The sequence below is a fragment of the Stegostoma tigrinum genome, chromosome 21 (assembly GCF_030684315.1).
Source record: "Stegostoma tigrinum isolate sSteTig4 chromosome 21, sSteTig4.hap1, whole genome shotgun sequence".
Lineage (NCBI taxonomy): Eukaryota > Metazoa > Chordata > Chondrichthyes > Orectolobiformes > Stegostomatidae > Stegostoma > Stegostoma tigrinum.
Window position 1 is genome coordinate 8986892 of NC_081374.1, and position 18770 is coordinate 9005661.

Here is an 18770-nt window from a genome sequence, read left to right on the forward strand (position 1 = left end):
CGGAATTCACAGATGCGGCCATTAAAAGCCTTCTACAGAATATCAAAGTTAGAGAATTTCATTTTCACACTCAAACAGCCTGTACTGTCCGCCCAGTTATCAGTGTAGACAGGTTTTATTGGACTGCAAGGCTGGGTTCACAGTTTCTGAATTGACAACTGCTTTGCTGTTGATTATGTCATGGAAACTCTCAATAACCACTCAGCTCCAGCAATCCGGGAGACATGGAAATAAATGTAAGAAATAAGTTGAAGTTGATCAGATCAGTCTTGATCAAATTGAATGGCAGAGTATATTTGATGGACTGCATGGTCTACTTCTGGTCCTACATTGTACGGTGTTTTTACTGAAAACTGGATAACATTTTGAAAGGTTGGGAAGAGCTCATTCAAAATTCGGACTGTCCATTCTAAATGTGTTCTCAAGAGCCTGTTTGGAGGCGTCATTATACACCTCTGGAGCAGGTGGGACTTGAACACAGGCCTCCTGGCCCAGAGGTAAGGAATTGGATTTATTTGACCTAGACTCACACTGGGGTTGTTCTCCATACAGCTGGGAAGGTCAGGAGGAGATTTGGCAGAGTTGTTCAAAATCATGAATGGCCTTGATCATGGAATCCATTCACTTTGGAAGCAGGCCATTCGGCCCATTGTGCCCACACTGACCCTCTGAAAGACATCTCATCCCATTCCTGTAACCCTACACATCCCTAGACACTATGCGGAATTTAGCATCGCCAAGTCAAACTAACCTGTACATCTTTGGACTGTCACCTGATGCTCACATTGAACCCGGGTCCCTGGTGCTGTGAGACCGCAGTGCGAGCCACTGAGCTACCGTGCCAGCCCACTAAGAAAGCTGAGAAGACACTCCTTCCAATAGGGGAAGTTCCATTAACCAGAGTAAACAGGATTGTGAAAAAAGAACTCGAGGCAGCATGAGGGAATTTTCTTTTTAAGCATTATGATTTGTGATCTGCAATGCACTGCTTGAAAGAGCAGTGGAAGTAGATCCAATAGTAACTTGCAAAAGAAAATATAATGCATGCTTCAAGGTGAAAATTATGCAGGCCAGCAAAGAGCCCAGCAATGAGATTAATTAGATAAAGTGTTGAAAGAAGGGAATTGATATATACTATAATTTTGGAAGATGCATTTTAGATAGAGGTGTTGAATGTGGTTCATTTCTATGGAAGTTTTTTTCAATGTAAAATTAAGGAGAAAGTCTTATAAAACAATGACTTTATGAAAGCATTTTTCAAAAAGTAAATGGATAGAGACATGTGTTATGAAAATGATCTATACTGTGGTGGTTTTATGATTGTTGAGTAAACATTGAAGTTTCTTTCCTGTTCAGAATCATCAAGGATTTATTTTAGTTCAGAGACCCAGAGATTGAAAGATTTTAGGATGGTTTGGAGGAAACCTGACAGTGATCACCCGAAAATTTAGTTCGGATAGTCCTCTGAAAACACAATCACCTCAGTTGAAAATTTTAGTTTGTGCAGCTTCCAAACCAGGAGAGTTTGTTTAGTAATCTTCAGATTATTATGAAGCTGGTAAAAAATTAAACTGTTGTGAGTATTCATGTAAGAGATTCCATAGTTCATAGGAAAGAAACTAAGGCAATTCAGTTAAACAGAATTTAAATATTTGAAATGGAGGGGTAATTTCTCTGAACTTGAATCTCTGTAAATTGATAGTATTGGTAGGCAGATTAAAACATTTGTTCTGCTGTGTGCTTTACGATTTTTTTTTAAACTGCCTCCTATAACTAGATCACTAATATTTTTCTTTTGGTTTGTCATTTCTATAATAAACTTCTGTCCGGGTGTTAAAGAAACTACAACTTCATGTGATGTTGTTTCAAGTGGCTACCAATAGTGTTAATTGCAAATTTAAAAATTATCTATCGGGCCAGGTTTCATTCAGAAATCTAACTTGTCCAGTAGTACTACCGTCAGCTAGAATAATAACAATCAAGACACCAAAGAGCTGGCACAGGCCTGATGGACTGAATGGCTCTTCTCTGTGCTGTATTGTCATTTGAATCTGTATAAACTGTAAAATTCTAGTCTTGAACTTGGACAAATCCCCTGTTCTCAAGTGCACTGGTAACACCAGAGTTAGCATGTGCCATTGTCCCTATTACACTGAGTACACTCAGATCTAATGTAAATGTAAATTGTCTGAGATCAAGGGAAAGTTTGAATGTCAGCCACAGATGCAGACTGATTCTCTTAGCTTCATATGAACCTCAACTCAGCCACAGTACCCTCAGTTGTCATAAAAACCTATCTGGTTCACTTCACCTATTGGGTCTTAAATAGTTAACTGACATCAATGATAAGCTCTGCCCATCATCAAAGACTAATCATAACGCATGTCAGAAGGAGTTTGTTAAGAATCCCACAGGGTACCAGGAAATGGTCATAATGGACCATTATGTGACAAGTTGGACCACTGTCCCGTTCACATGTTTTACTAGTTTTTCCTTTTGAGGCTGCTGAGGTCCAGTGACTGTTATTAATGTTCACAGCATGTAGCTAAAGCAGTAATATGTTAGCGCTCTTACAATGAGCCCAGTGTCTCACCAGGGATAATCATGTATCCAAGACAATCACATAACATAACTGGCTATTTATGTGGTGAACTCACTTACTGTTCATCAAATTGTACCTAACGTCTGCCTTGTGTATTGTCGAGGTATCCTTACCCAGGGTAGATCAGTAGCCCACACGAATACAAAGAAGAAAGGTAGGTACAGGTGAATCTATCCAAGATACCCCAGATCACAGCCACTACTGTAGTCCTACAGGACCATTAGACAGAAAGAGACAGAGACAGAGAGAAGTGAGAAAGTGAGACCATCATGTCTCCCATTGTAAGATGCCGGCCATGATAATCCCTGAAGTTACTGATGCCTTAAAGATGGGAAATCTGCCGTCCTTTCTCAATCCAACGGAAATGTGACACCAGATCCAATGTGACTGGATCTTAACTGTCCTCAGAAATGGCCTCAGCAAGCCAGTTAGGGATGGGCAAGAAATGCTAGCCTTGTACTGGTGCCTACATCCCAAATTAACACGTGCTTACAGAACAAAATAAACAACACTGCAACAACATAATCTCAACTGACACGCCTGGCGGCCGAGCTGATTTTCAGCTGCATTTCTCCTGGTACTTAATGGCTCAGACTTTAAGGTGATCCTCCACTCTTCTCGGACCCCATTGTGAGCCGCCCTGAAAGGAGCGTAAATAAACGATATCACTTCTCCCAGACCCATCCTGCCCCTCTCTCTCAAACATCAGAAAAAACTGACCCACCAAAGAAATTGCACACGTGTGTGAAAACCAAACAGGTGGAACATGCAAACACTGGATTGTTTGCAAATCGAGCACATAAACCAATCGCGTAAAATCTAATGTAAAATATATTGCATTTACTTCGCCTACTGCTGTCCGCCAGGATTTGAAGGCAGTGTAATAGTTCCGCCGGATGTTAATGCCTGAATTTAATAAACTTTGCGACAAACGTGTTTTCTGAATAAACAGCCCAAGAACACACCGCCTCCCTCTCTGTTTAACTGAGCAAAACAAATTAATGAATTAAACAAGTGCACCGGGCCAGGCTCTGTAGCTCTGACGCTCAGGACATTGTGATCCACCGCAGTTGAAACACTGACCCTCCCCTTGTGGTAACTCGGCCGTCGCTGGCGGAATATTGCTGGCCTGCGCTCATTTCGTTCTTTAGAGGGCTCCGGGACCCACGGGATCCCCAAAACTCACACGCATCTGTCCTCTACTCCATGAGGAGGGGCCTTTACCATGCCCTTTACTGCTACCTACCCCAGGTCCACTGACAGTCACCCACCCCAGTTGCCCACACACCCCCAGTCACCCACCCACTCAGTGTCACCCACCCCCTCACACCGTCACAGCCACTCAGTGTCACCCATGCCCTCACACCATCACCCACCCCCAGTCAGCCACCCCCTCACACAGTCACCCACCCAGTCACCCACCCACTCAGTGTCACCCACTCAATCAGTGTCACCCACCCCCTCACACCGTCACCCACCACAGTTGCCCACCCACCCCCTCACACCATCACCCACCTCCTCAGTGTCACCCACTCAATCACAGTGTCACCCACCCACCGTGTCACCCACCCCTCACATGGTCACCTACCCACACCATCACCCAGCCACTCAGTGTCACCCACCCCCTCACACCGTCACCCAGCCAGAGTCACCCACCCGCTCAGTGTCACCCACCCAATCACAGTGTCACCCTGTCAGTGTCACCCACTCACAGTGTCACCTACCCCCTCATACTGTCACCCAGCCACTCAGTGTCAGCCAGCCACCCAAATAGTGTCACCCTCTCAGTGTCACCCAGCCCCTCACGCCGTCACCTGCCCACACCATCACCCAGCCACTCAGTGTCACCCAGTCACCCAATCACTGTGTCACCCTCTCAGTGTCACCCACCACCCACAGCGTCACCCACTCCTTCACACCGTCACCTACCCACACCATTTCCTTGCCACATTGTCACCCAGCCACTCAGTGTCACCCACCAATGTCATCCACACACTCACAGTCACCCAGCCACAGCCATCCAGCTACTCAGTGTCACCCACCCACTCACCCTATCACCACTCAGTGTCACCCACCCTGTCAAACTGTCACCCCCTCAAACTGTCACCCACCCACTCAGTGTCATGCGCACACCCACTCACAGCGTCACCCACCAGCCCATAGTCACCCACCCCTCACACCGTCACCCAGCCACAGTCACCCACCCGCTCACACCATCACCCAGCCTGTACAGTCCCCCACCCTCTCACCCACCCCCTCACACCATCACCCACCGATAGCCACCCAACCAGTCACCGATCCACCCATACCGTCACCCAACCACAGTCATCCATCCCCTCACACCATCACCCATCCACCCACACCGTCACCCAGCCGCAGTCACCCACCAACTCACTGTTAACCCCATAGTCCCACTCACTGGGAGCCAGGATTCAAGTTAAAACAGGCTATGCCACCAGAAGGTTCCCAAAAGGACTCACTGTATTCTGACTCTCTCTCCTCCCTCCAGCCCACGACACCCCCTAATGCCCACTTGTGGAGGGGTCTCTAACCCAACACATCGGGAAGCCCAGGAGGCCAACTGGAGATTACAGGTGTTCGATACCCTTATCTCCACATGAAGGTGTCTGGTCTCAATGCAGGCCCAGGGGGTATCCTCACACAATGAGCTCCATGTCCCCATGTGCCAGCCCCTCAGGGGGTGGGGGAGGGCGAAGGAATGTTTCTCATCATTTTAATGGGAATCCAATCACCAGATTAAAGGGATCCTGAGGCCAACACTGGGTGAAGGTGGGGAATGAGTGGGGTTGGGGTTCCTAACCTCATATCAGTGAGAATGTATCACAAACCCCTTATGGTAAGGATCCCCAGGAACCCTGCCCAAGGGGCGGGGCGGGAGGCAGAAACCACATCCTCATGTACAAGAGATTCCTCTATCCATCCTGGTAGAGGCACCCTCCTTTACTGTCTCTTCCTGCCCCCACCCACCCCATGCTGAAAGTGTCTCCATCCGTATTTTAACGTTGATATCCAAACTCCCCCAGCCCCTGTCAGAGGGGATCTCCGCATCTCCTTGTTAAAGGGGTCCCCCCCTTTCTCTCTCTATTTCCCTGTGAAACGGGTCCCTCTCTCTACCTCCTTGTGAAAGGAGTCCCTCTGTCAGAGAGGTCTCTCTCCGCATCCTCCTGTTAAAGGGTTCCCTCTCTCTATCCCCCTGTTCAAGGACGTCTCTTTCTGTCCGCCTCTCTGTTGAAGGGGTCTCTCTCTCTCTCTCTCTCTGCTCGTCCTGTTGAAGGGGTCTCTCTAATCCCAGGTTAAAGGGGCCAGGAGCCTTATTGAAGGAATTCCTGACATGTCAAATACAGAGCTCTGTCTGCCTACACACACCCATCCAAGCTCCCAATGCCATAAGGGCCTCTCCTCCTCCTCCTCCAATTCCTCTATTTACAGAAGCTCGGGACTTACCCACGTCAAGCTAGCTCTGCCTCCGACAGACATTACTCCCACCCCGTCCCCAGGTCCCCAATGCTGGGGGTCCCGGCATCGCCGCTACTGCAGGATGCGCAGCACCAAGTCCCGCAGTTAGTGTGTCTCGGACCCCGACTCCCCACAGCGGTGTCCCCCTTCCCTGGCTCTCGCTCTCACCTGGATCCCTTTCGCTTCTCCTCTTCCAGCTGCTGCAGCAGTCAAGCTGCTTTCTCCTGCTTTTTTTAAAATCGTTTCTCTTTCCTCTTCTATTTCTGGTGCATTTCACTGAGGCGCCGCATTACAGCTAACAAACCCCACAATACACATCACCGTGCGCGCCCGCGGGTCCCCTGCGCGCTCCCGCTAGCCCATACGCGCACCCGACAGCCAGCAAGCGCATTGCGTGGGGAGGGAAAAGTCAGCGTGTGCTCGCCCCCGATAGCAGCATTGCATAAAAAGGGGGCCTAGGAGTGAGCTCTTGCTGGCTGAGGAATCTGTTTCTTTAGAAATTATTCTTGGCTGCATTTCTCCTGAAGGTGTAAAGCATAGAAATAATATACCATCCACACCTGTTCTTCACAACAGAGGATTCTGCCAGCGGTCTTCTGAATCCACTGATCCCTGGCACCAAGAGCCAAGTTCAGAACAGCTTTTGACAGTTTCTAGTTTGACCCACCTTTCTCAATATCTGGGCATTCCAAAATGCTTGACCACCTGTGAAAGACTTGTTCTGAAGAAGCAACGACAGAAGTCACAGGAAAAGCTCAGCAGGTCTGGCAGCATCTCTGTGGAGAGAAATCAGAGTTAACTTTTCAGGGCAAGTGACCCTTCCTCAGAACTGATGGTAGCTCTGAATCTGTCAATTTGTATGCAGTAGATTAGGGTGGGCGTGGTGAGGGCTTAAGGAGTAACTGATAAGTGGGGCTGGAGCCCACTGTTAAATATGATTTCTCTTCACAGTTGCTGCCAGACCTGCTGAGGTTTTCCAGTAACTTCTGTTTTGGTTTCTGATTTACAGCGTCTGCAGTTCTTTCGGTTTTTGTTCTGAAGAAGGGTCACTGGGCCTGAAACATAAACTCAGTTTTTCTCTCCAAAGGTGCTGCGAGACCTGCTGAGCTTCTCCAGCAATTTCTGATTTTGTTTCTGATTTCCAGCATCTGCAGCTCATTGTGCTTTTACATTAAATAGTTACTGTAAAGTGGGAGAAGTGCAATGAAAATTGTGCACAGCAAGCTCCCACAGTGTAATGATGTCTGGTCATCTGCTTTGAGTGAAGAGATTGTATTGACCAGGGCACTGAGGAGTTTTCCCTTGGGCTTCTACAGTGCCATGCTTTTAGAGGGCATATTTTTGATTCATTCATGGAACGTAGGCATCGCTAGCTGTCGCTCATGTCTTTACACTCGTGAGAAGGTGGTGGTGAGCTGTCTTTTTACATTTTGCTAGACAATGCAGTGTAGGGATATCCACAGCACAGCACCATTAGAGAGGAAATTCCAGGTGTTTGATACTGAAGGAATGACAATGAATTTCCAGGTGAGGGTTGAATGAAATATGAGCTGTGAATGGATAAAATATGAATGATTTTATTGTCACATGTATTTTACAGTGAGACAAACAGTAAACTGCAGTGAAAGCTTTTCTAATGTTTTCTAAAGCTTTTCTCTTTGTATAAAACCTAGGTTCAGCCACATCTGGAATACTGCATACAGTTCTGCTCGCCACATTAACAAAAGGATGCGGATGCTTTGGAGAGGGTGCAAAGGAGGTTCACCAGGATGTTGCCTGGTATGGAGGGCGTTAGCTATGAAGAAAGGTTGAGCAGATTAGGATTATTTTCATTAGAAAGACGGAGATTGAGGGGGGACCTGATTGAGGTCTACAAAATCATGAGGGGTATAGACAGGGTGGATAGCCAAAAGCTTTTTCCCAGAGTGGGGGACTCAATTACTAGGGGTCATGAGTTCAAAGTGAGAGGAGGAAGGTTTATGGGAGGGTGGTGGGTGCCCAGACGCGTTGCCAGCGGAGGTGGTAGACGCAGACACAATAGTGTCTTTTAAGATGTATCTGGACAGGTACATGGATGGGCAGGGAGTAAAGGGATACAAATCCTTAGAAAATTGGTGACAGGTTTAGACAGAGGATCTCGATCGGAGCAGGCTTGGAGGGCCGAAGGGCCTGTTCCTGTGCTGTAATTTTCTTAGTTCTTGGTTCTTTGTTCTAATGTTGCTATGATTCAGTGCCACATTGAATTGTTTCAATGGATTTTTTTTTTAAAATAGAAAGATGTCTCTTAAAGAGAGTCTATCAGGTGGTTCTCCCATTTATCTACTGCCCTTGTTATTTGAGATGGAAGAGGCTGGGGTTTTGGAAGTCATTTTGGAAGGAGCCTTGGTGAGTTGCTGCTGTGCATGTTATAAATGGCACACACTGCAGTAACTGGAGTGTAAGTGATGAAGGGTGCAAATGTAGAAAGTGGTAGATAAGATGCCAGTCAGGTTGGTTGCTTTGTCCTGGAAATAGAGTATTGTTAATTTCTCATCCAAAGCACTGTATCTCTGCCTGTGTTGAATCTGTTCTGCCCAGAATGTTTCCCAGATTCCTTTGTTTCTCTGAAAAAAGACATGATTCTTTCTGGGGCCATAGGTATTCTTAGTTAATAAGTAATAAAGAGTAGGGATAAATGGGTAATTTTCAGGTTGGCAAGCTCTAACTAGTGGAGTGTAATTCCAAAAATTCAGTAGTGGTTTCAATCATTTGCGGCCTATTCAATAACTCACATGTATGGTTGCTAAATTTTTTTCGATGACACGAAGATAAATAAAAAATGTAAGTTGTGAAGATGACAGAAACAGTTTGCAAAAGGATATGTTACACAACCAGGGCTTATAATCTCAGTGTAAGGGATATGTCATTCAAAACTGAGATGAGGATGAGTTGCACTATTCAGAGTCGCACAGCGTGGAAACAGACCCCTGGGTCCACCGGTCCATGCCAAAGACAAACCCAAACTAAACTAGTCTCACCGCCTGCTCCTGGCCGTTATCTCTCCAAACCCTTCATGTTTGTGTACCTATCCAAAAGTCTTTTAAATGTTGCAGTTGTGCGCACATTTACCACTTCATCAGGATGTTCATTCCACACGTGAACCACTCTCAGTGTAAAAAAAATTGTCCCTCATATCTTCTATAAAGCTTTCTCCAGTCACCTTAAAAAATGTGCCCTCTAATCTTGAAATCCCCCATCCTAGGGAAAAGACAACTATCGTTAACTTTATCTACACCTCGCTTTATTTAATAAACTTCTATCAGGTCACCTCTCAAACTCAAGTTAAAAAAGTCCCAGCCTATCCAGCCTTTCCCTATCACATGAGATAATGGGAACTGCAGAGGCTGGAGAATCCGAGACAACAAAGTGTGAGGCTGGATGAACACAGCAGGACAAGCAGCATCTCAGGAGCACAAAAGCTGACGTTTCTGACCTGGACCCTTCACCAGAAAAGGAAAAGTTTTGCAGGAAGGTGGGTGGGAGGAGGTACCATACTCCTCCTCCCACACACCTTCCTGCAAATGTTCCATCCTCTATTCCCAGTACCTTTGCCTCCGCAGCATCTGCTCCCAGGATGACGCATTCCACTCCCGTACATCTCAGATGTCCTCGTTATTCAAGGGCCACAACTCCCCCCCGCCCCCCGCAGTGGTCGAGAACGCTCTCGACCGTGTCTCCCATATTTCCTGCAACACATCCCTCTCACCCCGCCCCCGCAATAGCTGCCCTAAGAGAAGCCCCCTCGTCCTCACGTACCACCCCACCAACATCCGGATACAACGCATCATCCTCCGACACTTCCGCCATCTGCAATCCGACCCCACCACCAAAGACATTTTTCCATCCCCATCCCTGTCTGCTTTCCGGAGGGATCACTCTCTCCATGACTCCCTTGTCCACTCCACACTCCCCTCCAATCCCACACCCAGCACCTGCCCCTGCAACCACAGAAAGTGCTGCACCTGCCCCCACACCTCCTCCCTCACCCCCATCCCAGGCCCAGGAAGACTTTCCACATCAAGAAGATGTTCACCTGCACATCTGCCAAAGTGGTATACTGCATCCGCTGTACCCGTTGTGGCCTCCTCTACATTTGGGAAACCGAGCGGAGGCTTGGGGACCACGTTGCAGGACACCTCAGCTCGGTTCGCAATAAACAACTGCACCTCCCAGTCGCAAACCATTTCAACTCCCCCTCCCATTCCTCAGACGACATGTCCATCCTGGGCCTCCTACAGTGTCACAACGGTGCCACCCAAAGGTTACAGGAACAGCAACTCATATTTTGCTTGGGAAACCTGCAGCCCAATGGTATCGATGTGAACTTCACAAGCTTCAAAATCTCCCCTTCTCCTCCTGCATTCCAAAACCAGCCCAGCTCATCCCCGCCTCCCTAACCTGTCCTTCATCTCACCAGTCCCCTCCGCTCACCTCAAGCCGCACCATCATTTCCTACCCAATAACCTCATCCCGCCACCTTGACCTGTCCATCCTCCCCGGAGTGACCTATCCCCTTCCTACACCCCCATCCCCACCTCTTTAACTTGCCTGTGTCCTCTCCAACCTATCTTCTCCTCTCTCCATCTTCGATCTGCCTCCCCCTTTCTCCCTATTTATTTCAGAACCCTCTTCCCATCCCCCTTTTCTGATGTAGGGTCTCAGCCCGAAACGTCAGCTTTTGTGTTCCAAGGGTGCTGCTTGGCCTGCTGTGTTCACCCAGATCCACACTTTGTTTTCTTTATCACACAACCCTTTCATTCCTGGCAACATCCTGGTAAATCTCTTCTGAGCTCTTTCCAGTTTAATAATATCCTTCCTATAATGGGGCAACCAGAACTGGACACAGTATTCCAGAAGATGCCTCACCAATATCCTGCGCAACCTCAACATGACTTCCCAACTCCTAGACTCAAAGGACTGAGCAATGAAGGTAAGCATGCCAAACACCCTGACTATATGTGACACAAACATCAAAGAATTAAGTACCTGCACCCCTTGGTCCCTCTGTTCTAGAACACTACCCAAGGCCCTACCACTAATTGTATAAGCTCTACTCTTGCTTGTTGTGCCAAAATCAATACCTCACATTTATCCAAATCGAACACCACCTCACATCATTGAGCTTGTTCAAGATAGAAATTGACAGAGAGATTTGCATTCATGGACCTGGTCAGCTATGAGCTAATTGTCTGATGGCCCAGGCTCCACGACAGAATAACCTACTCCAGTTCCCATGTAAAACAAAGGTTTTGAATCGACACAAGCTTGTAGAAGGAGGATAATACATAAAAATGTAAGCTCGACCTCATTGGCAGGAAGAATGAAAAGTTGCATGTTATTTAAATAGTCAGCAATTACAGCATTGTGTGGTCAAAGGAGTTTGGGTTACCTGGTACATGAATGGCAAAAACGTTAGCATGCACTTACAGTAAGTGATTAGGAGGGGAAATAGAATCTTGTTTATTGCGAGGGGAGTCAAGAGTAAAACCAGTGAAGTTTTACAACAGCTGCACAGGGTATTGGTGAGACCAAATCTGGACGACTGTGTACAGTTTTGGCCTCCTCAATGAAAAAAGGATGTATTAGCATTAGAAGCATTTCAGAAAATGTTCATCCATCTGGTATCTAGGACAAAAGGGTTATCTGTTGGGGAGCTTTTGGATAGGTTGGGCCTGTATCCATTGAAGTTCAGATGAAATAAGAGGCAACTTACTGAAAGATGAGTGATCCTGAAGGGAATTGAGAGTGTGGATGCTGAGAAGGACGTTTTTGCTAATGGAAGAATCTAGAGCCAGGAGACATAGTTTAAAAATAAGGGGTTACAGCTGGAGATGATAGAAAACATTTTCTCTCAGAGGGTTGTTTGTATGTGAAATTCTCCTCCCTGGAAAGCAATAAATCCAGAAACACTGAATAACTTGTAGGCTGAGTTAGATATATTCTTAATGGAAAAAGGAGCAGTAGAGTACAGGAAAGTACAGTTGATGCCACAATCAAACCAACTATGTCCTTATTGAATGGTGGAACAGTCTCAAGGGGCTGAATGGCCTACTCTTCCTCCTATTTCCTATGACCTTATAACATTCCACTGACCAATGTACGAAATAGAATATCAAGAATGGACTTTTTATTGGTCTCCCCATTTCTTTGGAATGAAGTTGTTTGATTGGGTCCTACAAAGACAAACAGGTGCGATGGATTGAAAGGCCACATTCAGTGCTGTATTGTTCTATGAGAATATAAAGAGGAGGTAGGCTATTCAGCTCCTTCAGGCTGTTTCGCTTTTCAAATATATCACAGCTAATCTCTATTGCAGAGATAATGGGAACTGCAGATGCTGGAGAATCCAAGATAGTAAAATGTGAGGCTGGATGAACACAGCAGGCCAAGCAGCATCCCAGGAGCACAAAAGCTGACGTTTCGGGCCTAGACCCATCATCAGAGAGGGGGATGGGGTGAGGGTTCTGGAATAAATAGGGAGAGAGGCAGAGGCGGACCGAAGATGGAGAGAAAAGAAGATAGGTGGAGAGAGTATATGTGGGGAGGTAGGGAGGGGATAGGTCAGTCCAGGGAAGACGGACAGGTCAAGGAGGTGGGATGAGGTTAGTAGGTAGCTGGGGGTGCGGCTTGGGGTGGGAGGAAGGGATGGGTGAGAGGAAGAACAGGTTAGGGAGGCAGAGACAGGTTGGACTGGTTTTGGGATGCAGTGGGTGGAGGGAAAGAGCTGGGCTGGTTGTGTGGTGCAGTGGGGGGAGGGGACGAACTGGGCTGGTTTAGGGATGCAGTAGGGGAAGGGGAGATTTTGAAACTGGTGAAGTCCACATTGATACCATTGGGCTGCAGGGTTCCCAGGCGGAATATGAGTTGCTGTTCCTGCAACCTTCGGGTGGCATCATTGTGGCACTGCAGGAGGCCCATGATGGACATGTCATCAAGAGAATGGGAGGGGGAGTGGAAATGGTTTGCGACTGGGAGGTGCAGTTGTTTGTTGCGAACTGAGCGGAGGTGTTCTGCAAAGTGGTCTCCAAGCCTCCGCTTGGTTTCCCCAATGTAGAGGAAGCCACACCGGGTACAGTGGGTGCAGTATACCACATTGGCAGATGTGCAGGTGAACCTCTGCTTAATGTGGAATGTCATCTTGGGGCCTGGGATAGGGGTGAGGGAGCAGGTGTGGGGGCAAGTGTAGCATTTCCTGCGGTTGCAGGGGAAGGTGCCGGGTATGGTGGGGTTGGAGGGCAGTGTGGAGCGAACAAGGGAGTCACGGAGAGAGTGGTCTCTCCGGAAAGCAGACAGGGGTGGGGATGGAAAAATGTCTTGGGTGGTGGGGTCGGATTGTAGATGGCGGAAGTGTCGGAGGATGATGCATTGTATCCGGAGGTTGGTGGGGTGGTGTGTGAGAACGAGGAGGATCCTCTTTGGTCGGTTGTGGCGGGGGCGGGGTGTGAGGGATGTGTTGTGGGAAATACGGGAGACGCGGTCAAGGGCGTTCTCGATCACTGTGGGGGGAAAGTTGCGGTCCTTGAAGAACTTGGACATCTGGGATGTGCGGGAGTGGAATGTCTTATCATGGGAGCAGATGCGGCGGAGGCGGAGGAATTGGGAATAGGGGATGGAATTTTTGCAGGAGGGTGGGTGGGAGGAGGTGTATTAAACCAGCCCAGTTTGTCCCCTCCCCCCACTGCACCACACAACCAGCCCAGCTCTTCCCCTCCACCCACTGCATCCCAAAACCAGTCCAACCTGTCTCTGCCTCCCTAACCTGTTCTTCCTCTCACCCATCCCTTCCTCCCACCCCAAGCCACACCTCCATCTACCTACTAACCTCATCCCACCTCCTTGACCTGTCCGTCTTCCCTGGACTGACCTATCCCCTCCCTACCTCCCCACCTATACACTCTCCACCTATCTTCTTTTCTCTCCATCTTCGGTCCACCTCCCCCTCTCTCCCTATTTATTCCAGAACCCTCACCCCATCCCCCTCTCTGATGAAGGGTCTAGGCCCGAAACGTCAGCTTTTGTGCTCCTGGGATGCTGCTTGGCCTGCTGTGTTCATCCAGCCTCACATTTTATAACCTCTATTGCACTTCCCTTTATTTCAAATTTATTCCACTTGCCTTTATTTCAAATTTCTTCATTCCCTTATTAAACAGGTGCAAACTTCCAGCCCAGAATTGACTTAGCTTGAGTCCTCAAGTTCTGCATTTCCCTACTGGAGGATTTGGGCTGCAGGGTTTTCTGCTCCTAAGATGCTGCTTGGACTGCTGTGTTCATCCAGATATACACTTTGTTATCTCGGATTCTCCAGCATCTGCAGTTCCCATCATCTCTTCTATACATATAATTGTTTTAGTGTTTCAAATGCCTCAGATAAACTGCCCCTTAATCTTCCAAATTTTCAGAAGTACAAGCTAGGTTTAACATCATAATTTACCCCTTTAGGACGTAAATATAATTATGCAAAGGAACTGACTTACTTTGAGTGTGTGGGCTTGTAAATGTTTGAAGAATAGTGGACAATTTTGCATGTGCATGCGTGTGCGCAAAATCTCTACATGTCCATATATGTGTCTGCTCAAACCACTTGCAAATGTGTGCCAAGTATAACAGAGAACACGTGTCCTGTCTCTGATGTGAAACCCCATTCCTTGAGTGTGAGCCTTCATGACTTCTGCCAGCGTGCATTTAGGGACAGCATTAAGATAAAATTAAAACTGAAATAAGCGCGAATCCACAGGGCGTTAAAGTTTAATGGTGATTTAATTTGTCTGTTTAATTTGGAGTGCAAACATGAATCCTGGGACTGCCTCCTCATTTAAGCTTGCTGCAGCAAGTCTAACATAGCTTCAACTCTGTGATGCGGCTGTGTGATTGCCTTTAGTAGATTGTCCCCTGGAGGTGATAATATGATATGCAGTTATTAATCAGGAAGGTACATTAGCCATACACAAATGTTCGTCATTTTCAGGAGTCCTGCAGAATTCTCTCCTTGATCCAGGCTCATTTAAACTAATTGTTAAATTTAAAATCTGATGGATGCTGGGAGCCTCCCAAGGATGTGAAAAGAATGAAAAAATTCCCCCTTTCTTTACTTTCTCTGCAAGAATGACACTTAGAGCAGAGCATGAGGAAAGTAAGAGCCCCAGAAAATCAAATTGTCTTTCCTCTTTTCCCCAGTTCTAATAAATAACACTTGGGCAGTATGCATAATTACAAAACTATGCTGTGTCATATTAATAAGGCACAGAATCCCCAGGCAAAGATTTTGAATGAAGTGACATTTTCAAAGTACAACTATGAGTGTAGCTCAGTGATTTGAAGTGCATCTAGTGAATGTGATCTTTATGTTTCTTGTTTCACATTGAAGCATTTTGAGGAGGCAGTGGGAGGAGTAACATTATAGAACAGAGAACATTACAGCACAGTGCAGGCCCTTCGGCCCTCGATGTTGTGCCAACCTGTCATACCGATCTCAAGTCCATCTAACCTACACTATTCCATGTACGTCCATATGCTTATCCAATGACGACTTAAATGTACCTAAAGTTGGCGAATCTACTACCGTTGCAGGCAAAGCGTTCCGTTCCCTTACTACTCTCTGAGTAAAGAAACTACCTCTGACATCTGTCCTATATCTTTCACCCCTCAATTTAAAGCTATGCCCCCTCGTGCTCGCCGTCACCATCCTAGGAAAAAGGGTCTCCCTATCCACCCTATCTAACCCTCTGATTATTTTATATGTTTCAATTAAGTCACCTCTCAACCTTCTTCTCTCTAATGAAAACAGCCTCAAGTCCCTCAGCCTTTCCTTGTAAGACCTTCCCTTCATACCATGCAACATCCTAGTAAATCTCCTCTGCACCCTTTCCAAAGCTTCCACATCCTTCTTATAATGCAGTGACCAGAACTGTACACAATACTCCAAGTGCAGCCGCACCACAGTTTTGTACAGCTGCAGCATAACCTCTTGGTTCCGGAACTCGATCCCTCTATTAATAAAAGCTAAAACACTGTATGCCTTCTTAACAGCCCTGTCAACCTGGGTGGCAATTTTCAATGATCTGTGTACATGGACACCGAGATCTCTCTGCTCATCTACAGTACGAAGAATCTTACCATTAGCCCAGTACTTTGCCTTCCGGTTACTCCTACCAAAGTGTATCGCCTCACACTTGCCTGCATTAAACTCCATTTGCCACCTCTCAGCCCAGCTCTGAAGCTTGTCTATGTCTCTCTGCAACCTACAGCATCCTTTGTCACTGTCCACAACTCCACCGACCTTAGTGTCGTCTGCAAATTTACTAACCCATCCTTCTACGCCCTCACCCAGGTCATTTATAAAAATGACAAACAGCAGTGGACCCAACACCAACGCTTGTGATACGCCACTAGTAACTGGTCTCCAGGATGAACATTTCCCATCAACTACCACCCTCTGTCTTCTTTCAGCAAGCCAATTTCTGATCCAAACTGCTATATCTCCCACAATTCCATTCCCCCGCATTTTGTACAATAGCCTATTGTGGGGAACCTTATCGAATGCCTTGCTGAAATCCATATACACCACATCAACCGGTTTACTCTCATCTACCTGTTTGGTCACCTTCTCAAAGAACTCAATAAGGTTTGTGAGGCATGACCTTCCCTTCACAAAACTGTGCTGACTATCCCTAATCAATTTATTCTTTCCTAGATGATTATAAATCCTAACCCTTATAACTTTTTCCAACACTTTACCAACAACTGAGGTAAGGCTCACTGGCCGATAATTACCAGGGTTGTCTCTACTCCCCTTCTTGAACAGGGGAACCACATTTGCTATCCTCCAGTCATCCGGCACTATTCCTGTAGACAATGACGAGTTAAAGATCAATGCCAAAGGCTCGGCAGTCTCCTCCCTGGCTTCCCAGAGGATCCGAGGATAAATCCCATCCGGCCAAGGGGACTTATCTATCTTCACCCTCTGAAGGATTTCTAATACCTCTTCCTGTGAACCTCAATCCCACCTAGTCTAGTAGCCTGTATCTCAGTATTCTCCTCGAAAACATTGTCGTTTTATAGAGTGAATACTGTTGAAAAATATTCATTTAGTGCTTCCCCTATCTCCTCTGACTCCACACACAAAACTTTTACTTCCCTGACCGGGAATCGAACCCAGGCCGCGGCGGTGAGAGCACCGAATCCTAACCACTAGTCCACCAGGGAACTGTACTAAACAAGGGCTGACCCCATCAGTGAGCTCGCATGATGCCGAAACCCGGGATTGAACCAGGGACCTTTAGATCTTCAGTCTAATGCTCTCCCAACTGAGCTACTTTGGCTAGCTAAGAAATAGGCTGCCACGGGACTTGAACTCCGAGCCCAGCATTCACAAACCCACATGCTCACCACTACGCCACGGCCACCATGGCTAATTACTGGACTTTGAGCTGGAGGAACGTTCCAGCAACGTTGTGAAGTTCTTGTGTAGACACAGAATGTTTTCTTTCACAGCTTTGGGTACCATCTGACGTCAGGTGCGGCCTTATCACATTTATATCTTTCATCTGAAACTATGGTTCAGATTTGCAACTGGTTAGAGGGTTGAGATTCTAATGTAGATGAGAGTTGCGTACAGGGACTCTGAGGAATCTCCATTGTAATACAGTCCACAGGAATTGCCTGACAAATTGAAGATTCTGATGATCAATTTCTCTAAACTTGGGAATCTGGGAACCTCTGAACATCTCCTTTGAATCAGAAAATTTGGATGATTCTGACAAAATTAATGAAAGTGTTACTCAGGTAATGTTAGATATTAAATACCTACACTAACTCCTGAGTAAATATTAAACAGATCTCATCCTTACCTCACAAACACCACCCTCACAGTATACCTGCCCTAGACCCTTATACAGCCCGATCCTGATCTGACACACATCCCAACACCTGATAACCCCCACATCCCCCCACCACCAGAACCAACCCCACTCCCTTTCCCTGGCTCCCAGCCTGACCTCGCTTCACTGTTGCCCCTCCCCAGTCAGAGGAAAACAGCAACCCCCCAGCTCCCCAAATTGGTTCTCCTTCCTGGTGTCAGATTAGGCCTGATCTGATTTGCTGTTGGAGCTAACACAGTCAGCACCCAAACCGCACTCCCCCCAAATATCCCAGCTCGGCAGATCTGTCCCAGCCGCTCCTATCCCACTGACCTCAATTCTACCCCTACCCAACAGATCAGTGACTCCAGACCAATAACCTACACTCCCCAGCACCACTCATCCACACCTACATTAAATACATCATCGGTTACCTGCCCCTTTGCCATTTTGCACCCTGGCATTCTGCCTACTTGGCACCTACTCCCTTCCCAACTGGCATCTCACCTACACCCCTGCCAACCCAGCAATGTACTTACCTGCAACTCTACCCAACGTATCTGACTCCTAACCCTCCTGGCACCCTTTCCCTCACACTTCCCATCCGCCCCCTATCGTTTGACAGCAGCTATCAACCTGGCTGCCCGGACCTTTACATTTCAGAACACAGCAGCTCAGTGCTATGTTGTGGATTTGGTTTTCCTTCCTCTGACCATTCTGCATTTCAAAAGGAGCTCTGATTGGAATCATCTCTCAGAAAATGTGGCGCTCCCTTCATTTCATCTAAAAAAAGAAGG

The 18770-nt window shown here is 47.0% G+C and overlaps 1 protein-coding gene and 2 non-coding genes across 3 annotated transcripts in view; all 3 read right to left on the reverse strand.

Annotated features, from left to right (window-relative positions):
- nfasca (neurofascin homolog (chicken) a) overlaps positions 1-6400 on the reverse strand; it is a 283390-nt gene extending 276990 nt beyond the window's left edge. The window contains exon 1 of the mRNA XM_059653208.1: positions 6248-6400. The gene's annotated coding sequence lies outside the window, so the exon portion shown is untranslated. The remainder of the gene's footprint in view (positions 1-6247) is intronic.
- A 10848-nt stretch (positions 6401-17248) lies between these two features.
- Positions 17249-17320, reverse strand: trnae-cuc (transfer RNA glutamic acid (anticodon CUC)). The gene has a single exon. It is a non-coding gene; the product is annotated as a tRNA-Glu (tRNA).
- A 43-nt stretch (positions 17321-17363) lies between these two features.
- On the reverse strand, positions 17364-17436 carry trnaf-gaa (transfer RNA phenylalanine (anticodon GAA)). Its single transcript has one exon. It is a non-coding gene; the product is annotated as a tRNA-Phe (tRNA).
- Between the last annotated feature and the right edge of the window lie 1334 nt (positions 17437-18770).